A 24,207-nucleotide genomic window follows, 5' to 3' on the forward strand; every position below is an offset into this window, starting at 1 on the left:
CTCATCAATGTAACTGCCACTAATCCATCTTATTACATCATAGTGATAGCATTTATAACACGTAGGGAAATCACATCAGATGACAAAATGGTAGACAATCATACAATACTGGGAATCATGACCCACCCAAGTTGACAGAAATTTTTGGGAGACACAATCCAATCCATGACAGTGGTTTGAACCCACTCAGCCACTCCATGGGAGAAAGAACTGACGATCTGCTCCTGTAAAGATTACTGCCCTATGGGACAGTTCTACTCTGTTACGTGAGTTGTTGTGAGTTGAAAACCACTCAACAGCATCCAACAAGAGCAACAGTTGGCTTAATTTCTCAATCCTTCTCAATCCATCCATTCCTAAACTTCAGGAGCCAAATAGTAAATATTTTAGGCTTTGGGTCTCTGTCATAAGGTTTCTGTCACAAGTACTTATGTCTGCTGTTGTAGTGTGAAAGCAGCCATAGACAGTAGGCAAATAAATAGGCATGGGTGTGTTAGAAATAAAAAAAAATACTTATGGATATTGAAGCTTGAAATTCTTATAATTTTTCTGTGTCTCAAAATATTATTCATTTTAAAAATATTTTCAACTATTTAAAAACATAAAAAAAAATGTTTAGCTGCAGGTTATACAAAAACAGACAGTGGGCAAGATATGGCCTATGGGCAGTAGTTTGCAACTCATAATGTATTTCATCAGGACCTTAAGGTTTTTCACCTTTTGATTTTCTTCCAATCCATTGGCCCTCTCCTCTCTTTACTTCCTTGCCAACCCTGTTTAGAGACTAAGTTTTCTCTATTTCAGTAACGCTTTTTCCAATAGCCCAAACTCTTTGGTCCCTCTCTTTTATTCTTCAATCATCTCTCAAGACACCAGCCTTGGATTTGCTTTTTTTCATGCCTAGGCCCAAAGTAACTGCACAGTGCTGCAGAAAGTCGTGTCTGGGAAGATGAGTATCACACTAAATGTAAAGTTACAAACACTAACTCATTTGGGCCCTCTGCACTGCACTTAAAACTTAAGAAGTTTTGCTGCTAAACTCTTAGTCCCACTCTTCTTAGTACTTTATTCCAAAACATTTCTTCTCAAATGTCTAATCTACACTCCCACCAAATCTCTCTATAACCTAGCCACCTATTTCACAGAAAAAGCCAGAAACGATTACTCCTCTTCTTTCCTCCTTCTATCTAGTTAAGTCAGATGAGGTGTCCCTCTTCCATCTGCCATCAGTATCTCCAGCTGTAGCTTGGAGTCCATTTCCTTCCACCTGTATGAAACTTCACCTTATCAATTGTTTCTTTGCTCTCTCTTTCAATTGTTCTTCTTAAAAACTGAAAGAAAAAAAAAAAAAACAACCCAAACCCGTTGCCATGGAGCCGATTTCAACTCAAAGCAACCCCTTTAGACAGAGTAGAACTGCCACCTAAGGTTTCCAAGGAGCAACTGGTGGAATTGAACTGCCAACTTTTTGTTTAGCAGCCTTAGCTCTTAACCACTACACCACCAGAGTTTCCATTCTTCTTAAAGTACCTGTTTAAATGTGCTAGAATTTCTCCACATCTTAAAAACAAAAACAAATAAAATGACAGCAATCATCCTTTGAATCCCCATTGCTTCTACTATTGCTTCATCATTGTCTTCTATTTTCCCATATTATAACAGAACTTTTCTTTTTAAATCCCCCTTTATTCTCTTTTTTCTATTTTTTATCTTTCTTTTCCAAATTGCTACTGTCAGGGTGCCCCTCCCGTTACATCATCAAAATAGGGGACAGATGAGCTACTTGTCATTAAATCATTGCTCATTCTTCTGCTCTCACAAAGAAAATTAAACAAGTAAAAAAAGAAACTAAAAATCCAAGAGCTTATAACTGTCATATCAAGATTCACCATCATCGGTAACCATTTCCCTTCACTCGTTTAAAGACCTACTCCTCTCAATCGCCAATTTTACTTTTAAATCTCAGGTGAAAAATGCTTCGAGCATCTTTTTTTTTTTTTTTTAATCATCATCAATACTCTTTCTTACACCAACCTTAGTAATAGTAAACACATCAATCATGGTTTTCTAGTTACTTGTGTTATTTGTCCCTTGCTACATAACAATATTCACACAAACTTAGTGGCTTAAAAAACACACACGCACGTTTAATTATCTCACAGCTTCTGTGGGTCAGGAGTTCAAGCTGGCTTAGCTCATTCACTTCTTCTCTGTCAACAAATTCAGAGAATTTGAAGAAAGCTCTGAAGAAGTGCTTATAACTGGTTAAAGTTTATTGTAAGCATATGCAATAATTACATATTTCAGAATTTAGAAGATTTAAAATTGATTACAATTGAACTAATATTTAATTCTACACTTCGATTCTCTCCATCTCTAACTTGGAAAACAATAAATTATTTTTCTAATAATACAAAATATATATATTTTTTTTACTCATAACAATAAGTGAAGGAAAGTCAGAATTACAAATGATTATAACCAAAATGCCACCATTTTCTACAGAAAGCCAGCACAACTAAAAAATGATCTCAGTGTTTTATTATTTGATGTATCATCATTATCATAACACCTCAATCAAGATTTTTGTTATTTTCAAGAGGAAGAACGACACTATTCACCGTATTTATTTTTAATTTTCCTCATGTAGGCAATGCATAAGATTAAGATTAGCAGCACTTCTGTATCGTCTTGAATTATGACTATAGTAGCTTTTGAAGTGCTTTCCTTTGTCTAGGTATATAGAACTTCTATTCTGTATTTTAGGACCATATCCAGAAGAACTGAGACTTTTCAAATCAGGACTTCAAAACTCTTCAGTTCAGGCTGGAACCGCTGCTGAGAATTTGCATTTCCATCCCAGATATACTGCATCAAAATTTACATTTTGACAAGACCCTCAGCTAATTCTTATGTAATACATTTTGAGAACCACTGCTCTACTAGTGGTTCTCAGAACTGGTCCCTAACCAGCAACATTAGCATTGCCTGGGAACTTGTAAGAAATGCAAATTCTCAGCAGAGGTTCAAACAAGAATGAACTGATTCCCAGTCCTGTTTCAAATACTATATTGTTTTTGTTGTTGTTAGGTGCAGTTGAGTCAATTTTTGACTCATAGCAACCTCATGTGACAGAGTAGAACAGCCCCACAGGGTTTTCTAGACTTTAATCTTTCTACTTGTAAAAATGTTTTTCTAAACATCAATTAACTTTGCAATGAAAAATGTATCCATGCATCCTCTCTTCATGTATCCAGGTACCCACCCTTCCCGGAGCTGATTCTTCAATTGGTGCACTTACTCATCTTCCTAACTCTATAATTAGGTATGCCTGCAACCATCCTTTTTCAAGGTTTAACATGTTAAATTGAGTAATCATTACTCATCCTCCTAACTTTCTGTCATCCTACTGTGTTTTCCACTGCTCTCTTAAAATATCAAGGCCTAATAAATTGTGACACACCTGTATGATCGAATATTAGGCTGCCATTTAAAATTGTGCTTTTTGGAAGCCCATTTAATTACATGTAAAAAAAAAACTTATGAAATAGTATTAGGATGGGAAAATTAGAATATAAAATTATTTATACACTGTTAGTATGCATGCTAAAATATCTTCTAGGAAATAGACCAAGAGTTTTACAATGCACATCTCTGAGGAAAGTAATTTATGTAATTTTAAATTTCTCATTTCTGCTTTTCAATATTTTCCACAGTAAGCTTATGTTACATACAGATTACTAAATTATGTTTTCTTTTCTTTCCATGATTGTCTTCTTTCGTTGTTTTTATTATTATGATGATAATGATGATTTTCAAGTGTTTAAGACTAAATTCATTCTATTTGCAATTCTACTTTTTGTTTTTCAGATATTTTGTTATATTTGCATAAAAAGTCATTTTATGGAATGTTGCTATGATGTTGATCAGGAGTCAGCGAACTACTGTCCTTAAGCTAACTCTGGCCCACAGTGAGCTAAGAAGAGTTTTTGCATTTTTAAATGCTAGAAAAACAAACAACAAAAAAAGAAGGCTATTTTGTGACATATGAAAATTATATGAAATTCAACTTCCAGTGTTCATAAATAGAGTAATATTGAAATGGTGTGACACTCAACCACTCACATATTGCCTATGGTTGCTTTTGTGCTATAAGCGCAGGGTGGAGTAGTTGGGACAGAGACTGAATAATATACAAGCCTAAAATATTTACTATGTATCCATTTACAGAAAAAGTTTATGGACTCTTGATCAAGATCTTTGCTTCTTAGATTTTATGTACGTACAGATCTCAAGAACATCTTAAAAAAAATGCAGATTCTCATTCTATAAATCTATCATGGGGCCTGAGAGTTTGCATTTCAAACAAGCTCCAGGTGATGTAGATGCTGCTGGCTCATGAACCACACTCCAAATGGTAAAGCACTGGATTACCACTTTGATGTAATATGCAACGTATACTAGTTATAATAAATCACCATTTCCAAGGCATTTACATGTGGGCTATGTGTGTGTGTGAGAGTGTGTGTGTGTGTGTGTGTGTGTGTGTGTGTGTGTGTAACTTCAGATCACTCAAATCACTGAAAATCAATAATAAAGGAACTGGACAGACTATAACTAGAGATAGTCAAAATGTATAGTAAAGGAATACTTAAACGAAGTATTGACCTCCAGTTAATTTTTAGAGTAAAATATCTAAATGCTGTAGTATAAGTATTCAATACACTGACATACATGAGATTGTATTTTCTAATACAGTAATTCATGCAATAATATAGAGAATAAGATGTTGCCTTCCTTCAAGTATATTAGATTATTAGGTTATAATTACTTCTTTTCCCTTTTTGAGAAAATTATTCCAAACTATTTTTAAAAATTGAAAAGAAAATAACTCTGGTGAAGTATTGTAAGAAGTGGCTACATACTACAGAAATTGCTTTAGGCTTTCATGCTAGAGCAAGAAAGCCATTGATAAAGGCACAAAGTAGGCCACTGTGTTGGGAGAGCTTTCCTAGGAGAAGCTAAGAGGTTACAAGCTCTGCTTTGTGGAGTTGCTGTATGTTTGAATTCTCTCTTTCTAAATTGCTTCCTTTTCCCTTAGGCTGGTATGGTACGGATGACTTGTGATTGCTTCTTGGGAGGTCCATTTGTCCTTGGAAATTTTAGCAAAACTAAGGAATGGAGCTTGTCATTGATTGAATTATGTCCCCCAAAAAATGTGTGTATCAATTTGGCTAGGCCATTATTCCCACTATTTTGTGGTTGTCCTGCATTTTGTGACTGTAATTTTATGTTAAAGACGATTAGGGCAGGATTGTAACACCACCCTTACCCAGGTCACAACCCTAATCCAATGTAAAGGGAGTTTCCCTAGGGTGTGGCCTGTACCACCTTTTATCTTACAAGAGATAAAAGGAAAGGGAAGTAAGCAGAGAACTGGGGATGTCATACAACCAAGAAAGCAGTGCCGGGAGCAGAGCGTGTCCTTTGGACCCGGGGTCCCTCTGTGGAGAAGCTCCTAGTCCAGGGGAAGATTGTTGAGAAGGCAGACAGAGAGAGAAAGCCTTCCCCGTGGAGGTGATGCCCTGAATTTGGACTTTTAGCCTACTTTACTGTGAAGAAATACATTTCTCTTTGTTAAAGCCATCCACTTGTGGTATTTCTGTTATAGCAGCACTAGATGACTAAGACAGAGTTCTTCTCTAGGCCTTACAGAGAAATGTTTTTTTACTTGGATCAGGACTCCCTGCTTCTTGTTACCAGAGAATGATGCATCAAGGGACAAAATCAGGAAAAGGGTCACTGAGCCTAATTCTAGTCTAGACGTTAAACTAGAGGGGCAGTAAACCCGTTGCCGTTGAGTGGATTCTGACCCTATAGGACAGAGTAGAACTGCCCTATAGGGTTTCCAAAGAGTGGCTGATGGATATGAACTGCTGACCTTTTGGTTAGCAGCCAAGCTCTTAATCTCTGTGCTGCCAGGAATCCAGAGGGGCAGTAGAGTCCCCAAAGTACTTAGGATCAATGCCCTAGTCATAAAAACAAACAAACATATAAATATATTTATATTCTATTTACAATGTAGTTGCATTTCTGGAAAATGTAGTATATTTCAAAACGTGCAAAAAACTATTTTTGTTCATATGTAAAATAGAATGAGATTCTAGGCTCAGATAATTTTAAATAGGTATTTCAACTATATGAATGTACAACAAGACGTTTCAAAGTCAAGTGAGAAATTTTTCCTCGTGTTGAACTGTCCTTGCATGGCAGGATGAGTGTCCCTGGCTGTCAAGCACTAAGTGCTGGTAGTGTCTCTCAATCATTGTGAAAACCAAAATTCCCCCACAAACCTCAAATGTCCTCTGGTGGTACATCCCCTATTAAGAGCAAATGCTAAAGAGCAAAGAATCAGAATGCGCAAGAGAAATAACAGTAACAAAAATAATATAATAATATTTAGATTTTAAGGATGTTTCCTAAACTCTTCTGCTAATCAGTTTGCCTCACCTACTCAAATTATACTTCCCTTTCAAATAACTTCAAAAGCATAAGACTGTACATTCAAATTCAAGAACTGAATAGCATTAATATAGGCCTATGTGACATCATGCTTGGTAAAGTAGAGGGTCAGGGAAAAAGAGGAAGACCCTCACTGAGATGGACTGACACAGTGGCTGCAACAATGGGCTCAAGCATGACAACAATCATGAGTATGGCACAGGACCAGGCAGTGTTTCGTTCTGTTGTGCATGGGGTCGCGATGAATCAGAACTGCCTCTATGACCCCTATCAACAACAATATATGACTCTCCAACTAGTTTCAGACATTTTTTTGTGTTCTTCTTAATCTTCTTTTCCCAATCTATTTCTAAGGTTGGTTAACAGGTAATTTTCTCCACTCATTCATTCATTCAGCATTTCGTGGGCGCATATCCATGGCTAGCACTGTGATCAGCATTTCTTTAACCTGTCTCAGCCTTTAAACCAGAATAAGCTTGTCAACTTTTTATCTATGAGGGTAAAATTCATGCTTTTCTTTAATAATATGTTCTAATTCTATAAATATATCAATATGTTACAGTTTATTTTTATCAAATCAGTGGAAATTATCAATTTCATGAATCCAAAATTCTTATACACAAGAAAACTGTGCACCAACTATTGGTATCTCGTCTGATCCCTTTCCGTCTTCAGTATATTCTCTCTGCAGACCTGGTTTAAATTTCCACTAAACGTGAAACACCTGAAGAGGTAGCCTAAGAAACCAGTTATACTGCTTTCCTTTATAGACTAGTATATGTTCTGGGAAACAAGCCGGAGTCTGATCTAACTCATCTCTAGCACTTGACCTTTGAATACTTCACCCCATATTGCCTTGTAACATATTTCACAAAAAATAATATAGTATATTCTTCCTAAATAAATTTATTTCCATTTAAAGATATTGATAGGTTGACACAGTGGCTGCAACAATGGGCTCAAACATGGCAACGATTGTGAAGATGGCACAGGACTGAGCAGTGTTTCCTTCTGTTGTACATGGGGTCGCTATGAGTCAGAACCAACAAGACGGCACTTAACAATAATAACAATAATTCTATAGAAATATCTATCAGAGTTATAAGTGTTTTAACAACATGGTGCTAGTTAGGAGCAACCATGTAGTAAAACAACACTGCAAATAACTAATAAAAATATATTTTATTAATTCTATTTTTCATTTTCTTAAATTGTGACCAAAGGCTTTTTTGAAATTAACTATTCTTACTACATTTAATTTTTTTCTTCTTTTTTTCCCTCCCCCCGCCCCCACCAGCCCCAATTAAAATGTGACTGTTAAGAGTCTCAGTGCAAGGATGGTTTCCAAATGGAGAGTTAGGGTAAATTTTTTTCTACTTTGTATAATTTAGGATTGTGCTCCCAGGTTGATTCATAAGTCCAAAACAGAGCAGAATTTATTTTTTGCTTTTCTGAGACAAAAGTCACTTCAACCATTTTAAAAGCACTTTAAATGACTACCTTGACAGCTTGGAGACTGAGGAGGTTCTCACAGCTCTGGAAACGTAACAGCTGGACTGGTTAAGTGGTGGTGATTCAGACTGAGTCACAGGCCCATGCCCAGATGGGAACTGCAAACCCTGTGGGTGTTAAGGGATCCCTGGAGCCTGGGATCCCCTTTGGTTCCTACCACTGTGTCTGGACTGGTGTAGGTTTCAGAGTATTTCTAGCTCCTCTTTATTTTTTTTTTACTGTTTACCATCCCTTTCATCATAATTTATAGGATCCTTTATTTACTTTTCTAATAACTACCGGTGAGCATGAGTAATTGCAGAATAAATTAAGACATGCCTAGGATACACTTGACATGACAAAACCCCAGAGAAAACACTCAACTGCCCATAGTTTCCTTCAATCTGAAAGTCTGGAGGAGCCCAGATATCGCTGGAATCCCCAGAGGCAATAGCTCTTCTTGTCTAACATGTAGTCAAGTGACTTAATGAAAAGGATACACAGCACTGCTTCCTCGCCCATCCCACCGCACTTTAATAAAAACAGTGGCTAACAGTGACCAGTGTTTACTCTGGCCAGGAACACTGCAAAACATCATACAGGCTTGATCTCCATGAATATATATCAACAACTTTGTGAGGTGGATACTGTTATTATCCCCATTTACTGATCCATGCCCATGTAGCTAGTATCTGGTGGAGACAAAAAGTTAACACAAGACCTTTGACTCCAAAGCCCAAGCTCTTACAATTATGATGGTTAAAAACAAATTACACTCTTTTTTAACCCTGAATAAATTTTAAGAAATAAGCGTGTATATTCTGGAAAAGAGCCTCCAGGTGGCATAGAAGGTTAAGCACTTGACTACTCCCTGGAAGGTTGGCATTTTGAACCCACCCAGAGGTGCCTGGCAAGACTGGCCTGCCAATCTGCTTCTGAAATGTCACAGCCTTGAAAACCCTGTGGAACAGTTTTACTCTGCACACAAGGGGTCATCATGAGCCAGTTGACTTGAAGGCAACTGACAATAAAAACAACACACTGTGGAAAGTTTATAATATACTAAACAAACATCTATTTAGCAAAAAACATGTTCAAGAACTTTTCTAGTTACTGAGAATTCAACAAAGAAAAAACAGACATTATATTCTCATGAGGGAGAAAGACAATAAATAAAATAAATGAGTAAAACAGTTTGTATTGTAGTGGATAATAAATGCAATAAAGAAAAATAAATCAAGAAACAAAAGTGCACTATGAAGATGTGGAAAATTTTAATCCTGTGGTCAGTGATAAATCAAAACTTGAAAGTGACAAATCAAACTAAGACCTGAAGGAGGTGAGGATACAAGCCCTTCCCCACCCTCAGTCCAACCCATCCTCTAGGGGAAATAACATTCAAGGCAGAGCTGAGAAGTTCAAACGCCCTGAGTCTCCTGGAATCATTGCTTAGAGGGGCGAGTACTAGAAGATGAGACCTAAGAGATAAGGAAGTAGGGAGGGGAAGCTTCTTCTCTGTGAATAGAAGCTATTGGAAGGTTTTGAGCAGAGGAGTGACATAATCTGATTTATGCTTTGAAAAGGATTATTCTGGTTTCTACTCTGGCTTTTGGGTTGAGAATAGAGTGGGAGAGCAGTTAGGAAACTATTACTGTATAATCAAGGCAAGAGATGATGTTTGCTTGGACTAGATAGTATGGAAGATGGGGCAAAATGATTTGGATTCTGGACATGGAAATATTCAGATGAAATACAGATGGAAATGACAAGATTTGCTAATTGACTGGATATGGAATATGAATAAACAAATGAATCAGAACTGAGCATTTGGAAGAATGTAGCTTTATTAATCAGAATGGGGAAAGTGGTGGATGTAGCAGGTTCAATGTTAATGTGCCTGTGAAGCACAGTTATGAGCACATTAACATTGAACCTGCTACATCCACCACTTTCCCCATTTTGGTAGTAAAGCTACATTCTTCCAAATGCTCAGTTCTAACTCGTGTTTACTTCATATTCCATATCTAGTTGATTAGCAAACATCGTCATTTCCAACTACATTACATCTGAATAATTCCCTGTCCAGAATCCAAATCATTTCACCCCACCTTCCATACTATACGTCTAGTCCAAGCAAACATCATCTCTTGCCTGGATTATAGTAATAGTTTTATAACTGATCTCCCACTCTATTCTCAACACGAAAGCCTTAGAAATCTAAATGGAGATGTCTTATAGGAAGTGAGATGAGTTTGGAGTTCTGGGGAAAGGAAAGCTGGCATATATAAATTTGGAAGTCTTCAGTGTTTGTTGTTGGGTGCTGTAGAGTGGATTTCAATTCATAGCGACCCTCCTGTCACAGAGTAAAACTGTCTGATAGGCTCTCCAAGGCCATAATCTTTACCCTTTCTCCCACGGAGCCACTGGTATGTTCCAACCACTGATCTTTCAGTTAGCAGTCAGGCACTTAGCCGTTACTCCATTAACCAGGGCTTCTTCTTTAGTGGATAAATGGTGTTTAGAGCCTTTAGCCTGGATGCAGGAGCCCTTGTGGCGAAGTGCTTGGGAACTCAATGCTAACCAACAAGTTGTCAGTTTAAACTCACCAGCTTACCAGAGAAGGATGTGGCAGTCTGCTTCTGTAAAGATTACAGCCTTAGAAACTCTATAGGGCAGTTCTACTCTGTCCTATAGGGTTGCTATGGGTTGCTATCAACTCATGGAAATAGGTTTGGGTTTAGATTGGATAGGTAGAAAAGAGAGCTGGTCTCAGAACTGAGCCCTGGGGCACTACAATGTTAAGATATCAGAGAGAAGAGGAGAATTGAGCAAAGAAGACAAAGAAGCAGCAGCCAATGAGGCAGGAAAAAAATCAGATGGATACAGTGTCCTGTAATCCAAATGAAAGGAACCCTGGTGGCACAACAGTTAAGCTCTTGGTTGCTAACCAAAAGGTCAGTGCTTCAAATGCACCCAGGGGCTCCACATGAGAAAAGACCTGGAGATGATTCATTTAAGTACTGAATGGTTTTCTAATTGTCTAAAAATTAAAGTCTCCTATGCTTAATAACTTATTAACTGAATACTTCTAAAATAGGATTTTGTGATTTGAGATATTTGAGAACTCATATAAGAAAATAGGTATGTAATTGTCTCATGTTAGCAGTCAAAACATATCTTCTGACCCATGAGTCTCTACTTATAACAGAATTTAAAAACAAAATTTGATGTATTAGTATAGAAATTTAAAGTTTCATTAATTTCTCCCTGTAAAAATGGTGTGGGTGCATCATCTGACCTCCTCTAATTTCATGAGTGGGTAGGAGAATCAAGATCAACAGCCCAAGACTGATTCCTATGAGACAGAGATCAATATACCTCTGCTCTTCAAACTTTTTACCAATTCTGACACCAGCAATCCTTACCACAGCACTCTCTACTAGTCTGCCGGGTTTGATAATTTGTTGCAATGGCCACACAGAACTCACAGACCATTCTCACAGTTATGGGGTTTATTAGGGAAGTAAAAGGTTACAATTCAGGATCAGAAATGACTCAGAATACAGCTTTTCAGTCAGGACAGCTTCTCAGTTGTGCCCGCAGGCAGGCCTCTCTTGGCCCTTCCGCCCCTTGGCCTGACCTCAGGCAAGTGTTACAAACCTCTTTAGCTCCATGCATAACTGCCCGGAGCCACCGCACTGTGCCAGTAAGCCTCCATAAGGTGCTCAGCTCTCTAGCTCTGTGGGTCAGCAAACCTAGCTCCACCAAGTGCCTGGAGGCACCCCACTCTGCCACCCTGCACCTCTAGCACTCTTGCTACTGCTGCAACCACCATCTCTTGCTGTCTTCTGCGTTACAGCTCTTCCCTCTCTCTCTCTTCATGTCTCCCTTTAAGCCTAGCAGGATGGAAAAACTGACTAATCCTCATGTTAGGATTCCATACACTTTATTTGCATGATCCCACCCACACAAGTTTCCACATACCTTATTTGCATTAACAGCAAGCCGTCCAATCCCCTTGGTGCACCACATGCATCTTATTTGCATAGTCCCACCCGATCATTGTATAGGAGTCACAAAGACTATGGCTAGAAGGGCCATATTAATTCACTGCACTGCACCCCTTATAATTTTTAAAATAGAACACGTTAAATATTTGAAATATTATTGTCAATTTTATGATTGGCAATCTTTCATTGAACCATTTCACTCATACCACTTAACTCTTATAAAGTAGATTATGGTGAAATTATCTTGTTCTAAAGTATTTAAAAAATGAGGAAATATGAAAAGACGATATTCAGGCCATACAAACAATTACTTTACTTCTAGATATTTCATAAGAAAATGGGGCCCGTCCAGTTAACATAAAAATTCTACATGATATAGAATTCCCACACTTTGAGATTTGCCATGGTTCCTTGTGGAGTTTGAAAAATATCTGATAGTGTAATTCTTCAGGGAGGAGGCTATTTTTGTAACCCACCTGTATGTTCTATTCCCAAGCTTTTGAGGAAGCACAAGTAGGTTTTACTTACAAAAAATGTGGGTGAACTTCCTTTAAATATTTCTTACAATGCTTATTAAACACAAAACAGAATTTGTATGGCCAGTGTCTTAGTGTGCTGCTATAACAGAAATATCACAAGTGGATGACCTTAACAAACAGAAATTTATTCTCTCACAGTCCAGTAGGCTAGATGTCTGAGTTCAAGGCACCAGCTCCAGGGGAAGGCTTTCCCTCTCTGTCAGCTCTGAAGGAAGGTCCTTGTTATCAGTCTTCCCTTGGTCTGGGAACATCTCAGCACAGGAACCTCAGGTCCAAATGATGTGCTCTGCTCCTGGTGCTGCTTTCTTAGTGGTATGAGGTTCCCAAGTCTCTCTGCTTGCTTCTCTCTTTTATATCTCAAAAGAGATTGGCTTCAGACACTATCTAATCTTGTAGATCTCATCAATATAACTGCCACTAATCCATTTTATTACATCTTAGTGATAGGATTTACAACACATAGGGAAATCACATCAGATGGCAAAATGGTAGACAATCATACAATACTGGGAATCATGACCTAGCCAAGTTGACAGATATTTTTGGGGGACAAATTCAACCCATGACAGCCAGTATGTATTTTTAAGGTAAACAATTCTATTTATTGGCTTATATTTTATGCCTTTATTATTTGCTTACTTTCAAAATGATTTTATTTCTCATACCTTAACCACTTACTGGTAATCTCTGGTGGCGTGGTTATTAAGAGCTATGGCTGCCAACCAAAAGGTAAGTAGTTCAAATCTACCAGGTGCTCCTTGGAAACCAATGTATGGGGCAGCTCTACTCTGTCCTATGGGGTCACTATGAGTCAGAATCAACTCATTGGCAACGGGGTTTTTTTTGGTTTTAACCACTTACTGAAGATGGAAGTATGTTTGAACAGCAATACTTATTCTGTTTGTTGTGGTCATTTATCTCACTATATATTTGCTAGGAATATTTCTCTGGAAAAGTGGAGGCTAGCAGTGTAAATTAATTATTGTATTTATGATTTTTCATTAGAATGTGGACAGATTTTATTTTTTTCCCAGTTATTCTAAGGAAGAATACACATTTTATATTACTATAGCTAATCTCATATGGGAGGGGGCAGGGAAAGTAGACTTCTTCCCCCTATATATGTTGAAATTTGAGACGCCAAATAGCTCATCTCTTCAAATATGACCTTGCCAACCCATTGAAATACTTACCATAAAACCCATTTCTACTATGTGTCTAAAGGCCCCTAATATAAAAACTATACATTATTTTTGAGGACTAAGATGTTGTGATTACCTTATAAGAAAGCAGAAGAGTTGTGAAGGCAATAAGCATTGATCAGGTACATTTTACTGGAGAATTTACAAAGGAAAAGATCTTGAAAAAGAGGGACTGCCTGAGGAAAACAGATTCAGGTGAGGTATCAAGGGGACGATATGCTGGCATTATGCAAGTATCAGTTGAAATGTTCATTTAGAAGAAGAAAGTAAAGACAACTTGTTCACTTTTGCCATTAACCTCATAGCAACAAATGGCAGCAGTGCTTTGGTAAATTACAACAGGTATCTTCTTCATTATATGATTAACATCTTATTTTCATTTTTTAAGAAAAACCACTAATTATGTAATACCTATAACAATAAAGGTGTATGTAGAGGTTCAGTGATTTATAGTTATAGGACAATTTAAATGAATTAAGGGAAAGAATAATTTTTTGGAGGGAAAAATAACAAAGGTTTAATTGTATAAATCAGGAATATAGCATAAAGGCTAATAAAAATTGATATGTATAAAAATGTTATTTCAGCATTCTTATTATGTTATCTACTAAAACAAAATAGATTTAAGAAGGCAAAGAAAAAACATATTTTAAATGGGAGAATTTCCATGTGCCAAAATAATATACTCAGAACAGATAATACTATTTTATTATATTACAAAGTTATTACTACATTGTCATTCTTTAGAAGGCATCCTGATTTAATAAAAGAAAAAAAAGTTATTTGGTTTTAGAACAGGTCTATTATTTTTCCATTAGAGTCAATTCTTCAATATAAGACTTACTTCTTTCTTTCCAGATAAAGCTTCATGCTTATGCACACCACTCACTATGTACATCAACTCTTAATAATTATAATAATAATAATAATGCCAGGCCAGGAACTGGGTAGTTTCCATGTATTAACACATTAGACAAACGCTGAAGTAGATTGCATTATTTTATCCATTTTGTAGATGAAGAATCTAAGACAGAAATATATCAGATATCTTGCCAAAGATTACATAGTGAACAAGAGGCTGAGCTGGTGTTCACATGTGACACAAATATACTGTGAAGGTGTCAACGAGGTCAGATGATTCAGATAGTTATTTTTAAAAGGACTAAAAATTGTTCATTGGCTTTGCCTATTCACTCCAATGGAGTGGAGTAGTAAAAGCCAGGCTTGGATGTGTTAAGGCATGAAGGCATGAATTGGGAGTCAGAAAGTGAAGATATTTAAATAAAATGACAGGTAATATTAAATTTTATTGATTGCCAAGCATATTAATCCTAGCTGGGAAAGGAAGTGAAGGGTGGAACAGAGAAGGTTTCCAAAAGAAAGTAAGACCTGAATCAAACCTGAAAGACAAATTGGAGTTTTCCAAAAGATGAAAGGCTGGAGGCAGGGACAAAGTATCTGGGCTGAGGGGAGGGGATGAGCAAAGACAGTAAGCAGGAGTTTAGAGCAGAAGATGAAGAGTGGGCAGGATAAGGCTAGAGATCTAGGAATGGGTAAGATCAGGGAGGCCTTGCATGGTCTGCCAAGAAGCATTACCTTTATCCTGTATGTAATGGAGAGATTTTTGATGGCTTGAAGCAGGGGCACAATATGTTTGGGTTTGGGTTTTACATAAATCACCTTGGCAGCTTAGAGGATGATTTATTTGAGAAGCGAAAATTTGGTAGTAGAAGGTTACTGAAATGGTCCAGAAAAGAGAATATATGATTTTCATGGGCAGCAATTACAGAAAATGAAGCATATTTGTAAACATGCAAGAGGTAAAATCAGCTTGACTTGGCCATTATTTGGAGGTAGGACGTGAACAAAAGAAGAGGAATCATCTGATTTTCTTGCCTGCGTGGTGGGGTTCTTGTTGGCACCAAAAATAAGACAGAGAACACAATACGAAGTGCAAAATGACGCATTAAATTATGGAGGGTTTGTAATATATTGAAAATGCAGGGCAGAAAACAGGGTATGTATGAACTGAGTCAGGAAAATATGAACTAGAAGATACTGCTCAGCAGTAACCAGTCTGTAGATGTCAGTTAGAACCTGAGATTGGAGCTGAGAGGATGGGTCTGAATACTCAGCAAGAGAAAATTTAAGAACAGAAGTTGGCTGAGGAAAGAACTCAGAAGAATAGTAAAATTTAAGTTTCAGGTAGAGGAAGAAGAGACTAGGAGGAATAAAGAAACTATCAACCAAAGGTAGAGTATAGAAGAGTGAAGATTCAAGGGAGGAGGGATAGTATTTCAAAAAGAAGGAAATGGAAACTCACTTTAAATACAAACTCTAAATAAGATCAGAGCTTTTGGCTTCTGCAATCAAGGTTTCATTGTTTTGCTTACTGGTGTAGTCACTCTCAAAGGACATAGAAGCCAGATTATAGTTGTTTCAAGATTAAGTAAAAGGTGACCCCTTAGGGTCACATTTTTATAATTTGCCAACTGATCCCTACCTTGATCCTATTCTGTAGATGGCTACTTTTGCTGTCTATAATGGGAGGGAGATTCTTGATTCCTATCACCTGATTTAGGAAATAATATTGGAGTTATTATTCCCTGTCCTTGAGCATAGAGAATGTGACCCAGCTGGAGATGGGCTTATCAAGGGCTCACAGGGATTCACAAGGACAGATCAAGTGGGCCCTGAGGTATAAAGACAATAGCTAAGATAATCTTGGAAAATATCTTTTAGGGAAACTTTCACATAAAGCCAATCAAACAGAACACAAAAGACTTTCCACTCTTGTCTTTTTCTATCAGCATTTAGTGAATAGAAATTTGTTGGACCAATGAAGACCTTCCTGACTGTTCTTACTGAAACCTGTACCAATGATTGTTAAGAAAGACAATTCAAAATGTAGGATCACAATTTCTAGCTAATCTGTAAAAAGGTAAATCTTTCAATGGTTTTGCCCATTTGTAATGTTAATATATACTGATGACTCCATAACCATTCCTTGGACTCGGGCAGACATGGCTACGGCAGCATGCTTGTCCATTTTCCCACTCTTGCCTGTTCTGTAATATTCTTTGGACTCAGGCAGACAAGGCTGTGGCAGCATGCTTGTCCGTTTTCCCGCTTTTGTCTGTTCTGTGATATTTCCTTGGACTTGGACAGATATGGCTCTGGCAGCATGGTTGTCCGTTTCCCACTTTTGCCCTTTTGAATATATGCCAAATAAAACTTTCTTTTTGCTTTACTAAACTTTGTCATGTTTTTCCCCTACAACACACCATTCTCAGCAGTTTCACAGCCAAAGCTTTTGAATTTAGCAGGCAAAATAATTTTATGTTATAAACGTAACATGGTAATCTCTTATTAAGTAATAGTAAGCTATATTCTTAGGCATAGTTTCCATTTAACAGAAAAAATATATAAAAAAACATGTGCTGTAAGAGAGAAAATGTTAGAGTATATAAATAATTTTTAGATTTTTTTTATTCATACATAATATATAAGAATATTATGAAATAATTTCCACTGCTTAAGATAGGTAGGCTTTTGATTTTGTTTTTTGCTTCTATAAAATTACTTAAAGGTGGTGATTATTGTAGACTCTACAATTTTTATTACCTTAGGAAGAACCAAATCTGTACTATTATCATTACTTCACTCAATAATTTGCTACTTTATTTTATAGTCTGAGGATATAATTATTTGCATTTTGAACATCTAGAAGGCAGAAACCAAAATCTTCTAAAGATAATTTTTTATGGTTCTTATGAGGAAAACATTCAGTTCAAGATTCAGTCTTCCTGGGTCCTTGAGTCAGTATGAGAAAAGCCCAGGGGTATTGAAGCTTTAGAACTTGTTACTTAGAAAGAGCTCTACATTATATAACATCAATTCCCTTTTTAAAAGAAGGATCCTCAAGAACATGTTGTTTCCGTCCATCATTTCTAATCACAAGCAAACACAGTGCAAGCACATAAGCCTTCAGGGCAAAGGGGGAAAAGTATCAAACCAGGGTGGCAGTTATTTTTGCCTGATTTTGGTCATATTTGGTGAAAATTTTTGGAGATTTAAAGACTATAAATAATTATGTCACTGCTTTCTACTATTCCAAACATTTTGGCATCATCATTAAAACAGTGGGGTACGTAGCAACGCTACATTTTTTTGTACGAGAATCCTATTTTGTTAAAGTGAAATAACTTGATACCGCAGTAATACAAGTTCTTGAATTTGCGAATAATATTGCTTCAAAAAGTTTTGTATTTTTTGTCATAACTAATAGTATGTTATCATGTGTTCATCTGAATATTAAATAGATTAGGTGGAACTCATGGTCTGTTTATATTTTCTCAAGAAAAAATAAAATTGATCTTAGCTAACAAATTATTTAGAAGTCTGTCTATAGTTTCCACAACAGTGTGAGTTAATGGCTATCTTTATAAAATCTCAAGGATTTCTTTAAAGCATTACAGGAAATCATAAGTTTTGCCAAAATTCTGGCTCCATTCCTATTTCCTTTTTTTCAAATTTCTGCATGTTTGATGGAGCTGAAAGAATAAGAAATGGGGTGGGAAGTGAGGCTTGTTTGGTGAAGTCACTGTGAGAAAGGTGATAACAAAGAACCCTGTTACAGAAAGAGAAATGCGGGAATTCTAGGTGAAGGAAGCAGGTGCCTGAGGTGTGATACTGGGGGTGGAATCCTGGGGAAGAGCTTCTGGACTGATAAGGTCTTAGGCTCTGTGGATCACCTTGGTGGTTTCAGCAGCTGTGCTCTGTACTAAAGGCCTGAAAAGCTCCCTCCCAGGAAGGAATGGATGGAATGTGGATTCTCCACTTTTGCAATTGGGTTTCAAAACAACACAGAGCCCTTTACCATCTCTAAGACCTCAGCAAGCTGAAAGCATTCAAGAATCACGGGGAGGGGGGCCAGGATTTCCCCATACATCAAAGTGAGGACCCTGCGCTTTGACACCCACAGTGATCACACTCTCTTGTCATTTTTTTAACATAGATTACAGAAAATGGAAACAAGTAAACCAATTGAGGAATAGAGAAAGAGGTAAAAGAGTACATTATCTAAAGGCCTATGTAAATTTGGCATGAGTGTTTACCAGATTACGGTGTTACACAAGTTTATGGTGTAATCTTGATGGCTGTAAATAATTTAAGCATGTGTAACATCTACCTAATTATTTTGAATGAAGAAAAACCAAAAACCAAAACCAAAACCCAACCCATTGCCCTGGAGTCGATTCCGACTCATAGCAACCCTACAGGACAGAGTAGAACGGCCCCATAGGGTCTCCAAGGAGCTGCTGGTGGATTTGAACTGCCGATCTCTTGGTTAGCTGCTGAGCTCTTAACCACTGCACCACCAGGGCTCCTCAAATGAAGAAAGCAAACTTAAAAACATTATAGGATCAGAGGATTGGCACATGCTGGGTACATAATAATAACAAGACGCATGACTGGGAAATAATTATACCTCTCTGGAAAATGACTAGATGTTCAAAATCTTATTATCTCAAGTTCTTTATTTTAAATTATAGTTGTAAGTCTATTTTAAATTTTATAAGCATTGCAATTCATAAATTGTCATTATATGGTTTTAGGTTTTTTTTTTTAAGTATAAAATCATTTGTGTTCATTGCAAAAAAAATAATCAGAGAACTCTTGGAAAATATTAAGAAAATAACCCATCTCCCTGATAAAACTACAATAAACATTTTTGTACAAACTTTATATATATGTATAAAGATATATACTTACAATAAAATGGGACCGTACTACTCATGCTGTTTTACTATCCACTTTTTGTCTTAAAATGCATCATATTTATTTTCTTTGACTATATGTTCTCCTTATGTTTTTATGACTGCATATTTTATTTTATGTATTATGTATATACATCATTTATTTAAGACATCATCTTAATATTGATGAACATTATCTATAATATAATAATGTTCAACAATATCAACTATTGATGAACATTTAAGTTACCTCCACATTTCTGCTGTTGCTTACAGTAAACACTTAAACACTTAAATCTATTTATACATTTCTGTGAATGTTTCCCTAAGATAAATTCCAAGAATAGAATTGTTATATCAAAGGGAATGTGCGTTTGTGTGTGTAGTGTGTGTATTAGAGCGACACTTTTTGATTAAGAACCACATTGGAAAATATTTGTGAAATACATAAAAATCATAATTAGTCATAATTTTAGTTACCATTTTGTTGACTTTTCGTTAAGTGATATATCTATGAATACATAATTTAACATTGCTGAGATGAAATTCTTTTGCTAGAATATATTCTGAAAGTAATGGTGTGTTGGTTTCTGTGTTGGAGCAATCTAAAACGGAGGCACTTGACATGACTGAAATGGTGACCCAGGTCTAAATCTGTCTTCATTTTTTTCTGCTTCTGCTTTCTGCTGACTGTATGACCGTTAGCCTCTGGAATGGAAAATTTTAAAGCTGGTAAATAGGAAAGTGGGCAAACTGTGGTTGGAAGCTTAAGTATAAGGAACGAATGTTACAGGAAACTTATGAAGTAAATGGCCTGGGAAAATGTTAGCAGTGGATATAGCTGATGTTAAGACAGATATATTAAAAATAAAAGTCTCATGACTGTTTTGTGAGTAAGAAGTAAATATCAACCAATCAGAAAATTTTCTTAGAATTTCCTAATATTTCTGTATAAAAACCTTTCCTCCCTTCGACTTTGGAGCACTTTGTATCTTTCCTTAGTGTTGCCCAGCTGCAGCTCTTACTATTCCTCAATAAAACTCCTTTTTTTTAACTCTTTACAGAGTGAAATTTTTATTTCACTATGGCATTTCTTACTATTTACAGAGATTTTTAGAAGGGAATTAGTGCTAAAAGGGAGGCTATAATTTGCCTGGGCTCTGGGTCTCTCACAATCACCCGGTGGTTAGCAGAGAGACTTGCACCCGGCAGGCCCCTTACTCTGAGATCAAGATGGAGTGACTGTGGAGATCCATGGGTTACTGTCTCTCAGAGCCCTTATGAGTTAGTTCTCCCTCTTTTTTCACATGTGTGGGTGAGTGATCCTAGAGATTTTAATAGCCTAAGGCTATAGAATCAATCTAATTATTTTGTAATTTTGATTGGTACCAGGCTAGAAACTTCTTAAAATAAGCCAAAACCAAACCCATTACCGTTGAGTCAATTCTGATTCACAGCTACCCTATGAGGCAGAGTAAAACTGTCACATTGCATTTCCAAGACTGTAAATATTTACAGAAGTAAACTGCCACATCTTTCCCCTGCAGAGCAGCTGGCGGGTTTGAACCACTGACCTTTTGGTTAGCAGCCAAGCACTTAACCACTGTGCCACTAGAGTTCCTAGAAACTTCTTATTAGCTACAAATTAGCTGTAAAAATTGCCACTTAAAAATGCCTTTTTATCAGGCACCATGCTCTGTGCCTTAAATGCATTGTCATTAATCTGCAAAACAAAAAAAAGAAAGAAAACGGGAGTCCTGCAATTTTAGCTCTGTTATGCCTATGTAAAGATGAGGAAACTGAGCATAGTGTTGTTAAATAACATGTCCAAGTTCAAAAAACTAGTAAGTGGAGGATTTAACAAGGTTTGAGGTTCTTCTGTTCATTATCCCCTTATGTCTCTTAAGTAACCAACATATCATTTACAGCAAGTTTACAGAGAGTAATATTTACCTCGGTAGAAGAATCACCTGAAGTACATCACTTAAACTATATCAGTGAAGACAGTTACATCCTTGCACTTCTAGTAATGTTTGTTTAATCTCATACATTCCCATCCTTAAAACTTAAATTGTGGAACCAAGTGTTTCTCAACTTTTCTCTTACCAGGGCTAGCAAATCTGAGAAAGGAGAGTTGCTTTTACCTTGCTGATTTTCCCCCAGTCCAGTTTCCTGATTTCTCAAATAATGTAACATTACCTATCCCACTCTTATTTATTCATTTATGTGTGGTTTCTTGTCACTAGTTATTTAATAGATAAGCCCTTTCCACTACTGACCCAAAGTATATCTTTACATTATTATTAATCCTTAAGAGATTTTTTTTTCCTTAAACTTGGTGTGGGATTTGAGGGACCACTAAATAAGATTATACATTTGTTTTATAAAATGCAGGTATATGTGAAATATCTTTTGTGGTGTAACTCTTAATATTTTATAAAGCCTGTCTATCCTCTCTGAGACATAGGGGTTATTTTTCCCTCTTTAAATAGTTGAGAGAAGTGGAATTACAGAAGGATTTTAAGTGACTTCCCCAAGGTAATTTTGCAAACCAGCTTCAGAATCACAGTTCAGTTCAAATCAGCTAAACTTAAAGGAGTACTTTTTCAAAAATAAAGCTGTAAATGCTTTAAAATAACCAGCAGAGGAGTTCCAGCAAAATGGCGCTCTAGGCAGAAGCATCATGCCATCCCTCCAAAGCAAAGATCCAAAAAACTAAGCCGAACAGAGAATACAACAATCCTGAAACCCTAAAACATCAAATGAAGAGATAAAGAACTCAGCCAAGCACCAAATGGAGTGAGAAAACTGACAGAGAAAGGAGAGCGAGGAGAGATTCATGCCGAGGTCCCCTATCAGCTAAAGTAGCGGGGATCCACCATCTTGGACCCCTATCGGAGACCAGCAAACGGGGGTACGAGAAAGCAGCCTCACGGAGCATCCAGCGGGAGACAAAACAACCTGTAATTTGTGGTGTGCGCTTTTCCACCCCCCACCCCTCTTCGCCCGGCTCGGCCTCCTCTGCTTCCCGCGGCCACGGTCTCTTGACCGGGAAGCGCTGGCTGCTTGGATTCCACACACCCAAACGGGTGGCTCTCTGGGTGCCATTTGTTGGCTGCTAGTGTTGCTTTTTTTTCCTGCTTCTTTTGATATCTCACTTGCCTCTCGCCACCTCCCCATCCTTTCACTCGAGTGCCTGGCTCCGTGCACCACCTTTGCTTCTTCCTGAGGGGCTCCAGAGCACCAGAAATTTGTGATATATGCTTTCCCACTCTCCACCCTTCTTCACCCACACTCGGCCTCCTCTGCTTCCCGCGGACACAGTCTCTTGTCCAGAAACACCAGCCCCTAATAGCCGGCTCTCTCAGTGCCATTTGTTGGCTGCTGGTGTTGCCTTTTTTTTTCCCCCTGCTCCTTTTGATTTCTTGCTGGTCTCTCGCCGCCTCCCCCTCCTTTCACTCGAGTGCCTGGCTCCGTGAGCCATCTTTGCTTCTTCCTGAGGGGCTCCGGAGCTCCATTCGAGTGTGGAGCTGCTTCCCAGTCTGGGCTACCGCGCTGGTGGGATCCCGGGACTTTTGTTCGTTTGTTCGTTTTGGACTGTTTGTTTGTTTTCTTTTCCTTTTCTTGAGTTGGGAGCCCTTTCTGGCCAGGTGGAGCTGCGTGGCAAGGAACTCCCCTTCAGCTTTCACAGATGGGCAGAGGGATCCCTGAGGGCATTTCTTTTTTCATTGTTTTTTTTTTTTTCTGTTTTTTTTGGGGGGCCTTTCTTGTTTTTTTTTTTTAATTTTTAATTTGTTTTGTTTTCTTTTCCCTCTTTTTCCCTTTTTGTCTTTCTTCATTGCTCAGTTTCTCATCCCTCTATATCTTCTTTCTCTTTCTGATCCCTGAATACCAGGCGCTCTATACCTCTATGCCTTCAAGCCAGGCTGTACTGCAACACCTGAGAGCGACTTCCCCAGACCTCATAGCTGCATCGGTGGGATTCCTGGGAACATTGCAGTTCTTTAACCTTTCTGATTTTTATTTATTCATTGTTTTCTTTTCTTCCTCTTCCCCTTTCTGTTTTTCTCCATTTCATAGTCTCTCATCTCTGCATTCCAACTGCAAGCTCCCCTAGCATTCTTTTTTGTTTGTTTGTATGTTTTTTGGCTCCTGTTCCTCTCTCCTCTCTCCCATATCCATCATAGCTCCACACATAACAATCTCCCTGCTGCATCCTGCCTTCCTGCACCGTGCGCTTGACATCACACCACCAAGCAGCACAGGCATGGCCTCCTGGAAACTGCCCTGCACTGATTACTGACCCGTCCTGGTGGCTGTAGTAAGTGCCTCAAACAACCCATCCCAGTAACTCCTCTTCAGCTAGACCTGCCCTGCTGTACCATATCTGAGTGACTGACCCTGCCAGTTGGAGAAGGAGGTAAAAAGTATTGAGCGCACAGACAAGCAAACAACAAAGAACACATAGTCCACCTACTCAGACGTAGTCAAATTTTTTTTTTTTAGAAAAGGGACAAAACAAACAAATCTACAATCAATAAACGAGAAAAATAACTACTGAATGCCCCAAAAACAGCAGACAATATCAAAACAGTTACAAAAACAGGACAGGATGGTTCCAGTAGGGGTCCAAAATAAAACACCAGATGACTCTCCTGTGGAAGAAAATGCACTAGAACTACCT

The sequence above is a fragment of the Trichechus manatus genome, unplaced genomic scaffold (assembly GCF_000243295.1).
Source record: "Trichechus manatus latirostris isolate Lorelei unplaced genomic scaffold, TriManLat1.0 scaffold00085, whole genome shotgun sequence".
Taxonomy (NCBI): Eukaryota; Metazoa; Chordata; class Mammalia; order Sirenia; family Trichechidae; genus Trichechus; species Trichechus manatus.